Source organism: Penaeus monodon, chromosome 24 (genome assembly GCF_015228065.2).
Source record: "Penaeus monodon isolate SGIC_2016 chromosome 24, NSTDA_Pmon_1, whole genome shotgun sequence".
In the NCBI taxonomy this organism is placed as follows: domain Eukaryota; kingdom Metazoa; phylum Arthropoda; class Malacostraca; order Decapoda; family Penaeidae; genus Penaeus; species Penaeus monodon.
Genome location: NC_051409.1, coordinates 11,310,936 through 11,313,237, shown reverse-complemented (window position 1 = coordinate 11,313,237; position 2,302 = coordinate 11,310,936). Strand labels below are relative to the sequence as shown.

The 2,302-nt window shown below is 36.4% G+C and overlaps 1 long non-coding RNA gene across 2 annotated transcripts in view; it reads right to left on the bottom strand.

Moving 5' to 3' along the window:
- The window catches only part of LOC119588572, a 3,098-nt gene extending 1,353 nt beyond the window's left edge, over nucleotides 1-1,745 (bottom strand). Inside the window, exons 1-4 of one of the 2 annotated variants that reach the window (XR_005230116.1) lie at nucleotides 1,631-1,745; nucleotides 783-873; nucleotides 498-602; nucleotides 254-310 (exon numbers count right to left, since the gene is read on the bottom strand). This is a non-coding gene — a long non-coding RNA (uncharacterized LOC119588572). The remainder of the gene's footprint in view (nucleotides 1-253; nucleotides 311-497; nucleotides 603-782; nucleotides 874-1,630) is intronic. The other variant, XR_005230117.1, reaches the window with a different exon arrangement.
- Between the last annotated feature and the right edge of the window lie 557 nt (nucleotides 1,746-2,302).

Genomic DNA, 2,302 nt, shown 5'->3' with positions numbered 1-2,302 from the left:
CAAGTGTTGATCTTATCAGGCACACAGCAAGATGTGCTTACCATGCGTTTTACAAAGAAACGTTTAATCTTCCACCATTGTAAAGAAACTCCCACAAGCACTTTCAACTTGAGGCAGTCAAGCGTGATTAGTGGTTGAAATTCTAAACTCACTTTACAAGGACAAAGTGGTATTGTCCCTAAAGTTAAAATTCCTTGTTAAATTTTGTAGCCTTCACTACAAGAACATTGGATTGGAAGAAAAGGGAACTTACATGCTGCCGAAGATACGAGTCAAGAAGGTCAATGACAGGAGAAAATCAGTTTTCAACCTGCAATAAAAAGGATTAAAAGTTAAATAAGATTTTCCTAGAAAAAGTATAGCAATTAAGTAAAATAAGAAAATCAGTTGGTAATGAGTCACCATCTTTAAAAGCATATGTCGGTATGCAGTAAGACTCTTCCTATGGGTCATCATGTGGGATTCAAAGCAGAAGTAAAATAAGCTCAAAGCCTCACCTAAGGTGGTCTTCCAAGCCACAAGCCAGGACCTGCTGCACCTAAACGCATCTAGCCTCCCATCAGAAAGGTAGGTTTCAATGTTTCTGCCAATTCATGTATAATCTGCAAGTGGGAATGCTAAATTAGGAAGGGCATCACCTATTTCATCATTAAGAAATTATGTTTACAATATCAGAATCCTTTTGACTTTCTCTCACAGATTTCAAGGGATAAAAATGCTCATCATACAAGTATTTCTCATGGTAATCTGAAAACCAGTGAAAAATAAAATACCAGCCTTACTTCAGCTTCATCCAAGGTTTATATAGTCCATCTGGAACACCAGTCCATTGGCTACTAGAATCAGGTCCTCCATCATACAGGTTACTGTAGCCTGAAAATTAATTACCATTGTTAAGACTTTAAAAACATCCAGACATGCCCTTTTCATACCCAAGCTAGCAATTAAAATAGCATTTGTCGGCATCCCCAAATGAGACAGTGCACAGAACCCTGCCCTTATACAGAGATACACATCTATCTGATCTCCGACTCCACTTAGCACATGTATAGCAAGTGTTACACCAACATGCAACTCTGGGGGTCGGTCAAGGCACCAAGCGTATGGTTGAAATCAAACCTAAGGCATTACATCCCAAACGGACGATTAAAAAAGGCAACTACAAACTTCATTGATAAAGTCTACACCTAAACTTTTCCCGCCGAATATAAAGTACCCAGGCATGCATAATACCCTATGGGTTCCCACGCGGTCAAATCACCCACGTGGGCGACATGCGGCCGTATTCGTCAATTCAGTTTTTCCCCAAAGGTGTCAAAAACAGCATTAACATTTGCACCTAAAATTATAGATGGAAACTTAATTACCACGATTAGCACCGAATTATTAATTAAATTGTGCTGGAAGTGAAAAGTATTCTTCAAAACTATCCTGCGTGGGGAACTCCCAAAGCTTTCGACCAGTGATTTTTCCTCGAACACGCCAGTACAAGCCGAGAACCTTATCCAATATAAACAAAAAACTTGAACGCCTTCAAGCTCTACACAATAAAAATAACTAATGTATTATGCATTAAAACACGAATAAATAAATCAACAAATAAGAGATGACGCCCAGTTGAGAAGCTTACCTTTGCTGGTGGGAACCCAAGCCGAAGTGACCGATCGCTGCCGGCGCCTTCGCTACATAGACGCCGGTTACCTAGTATTTCATTTTAAAATTATTGTTTTGCTGTCTGAGCATATATATATATAATTTTTTTTCTATATTTTTTCAGTTTTGATGAATTTCCACTATTGTGTAATTGCCCTTAATATCTATTTTATCTTATTTTTTTGAACTGCATTGAAGGTTTTTTGGTTTGCTTCTAGACGTTTCCTACCTAATGTAGCGCTTTTGTTTTAGCGATTTCTCATATTAACATAATTATTACAGTATTTACATATATTACAAATGAAATCTATTTGTGATATACGTAATTTAACTTTTCGTGTCATATGTATATATACTTTGCTTATTATTTCCTATCGGATATGAGAGAGGGACAACGAATACAAAGTATGTTTTCTCTTTTTAGTTTTTATCATATTTTCACACACAAAAATATTTTTTGCGTGCTTGTTAATATTATAAATTAGAGTTATGTTCAAAGCAATAATAATTTTCTCTTAGAATTCTGTTACATGAAAACAATTTTCTTCTTACAATAGAGCGTACGATAATAATCACTAGCATACGGGTTACGTTGTTATGAAATCCACATAAGCGCTCTTTATATACATTTTTGAGCAATGTTGGGGGG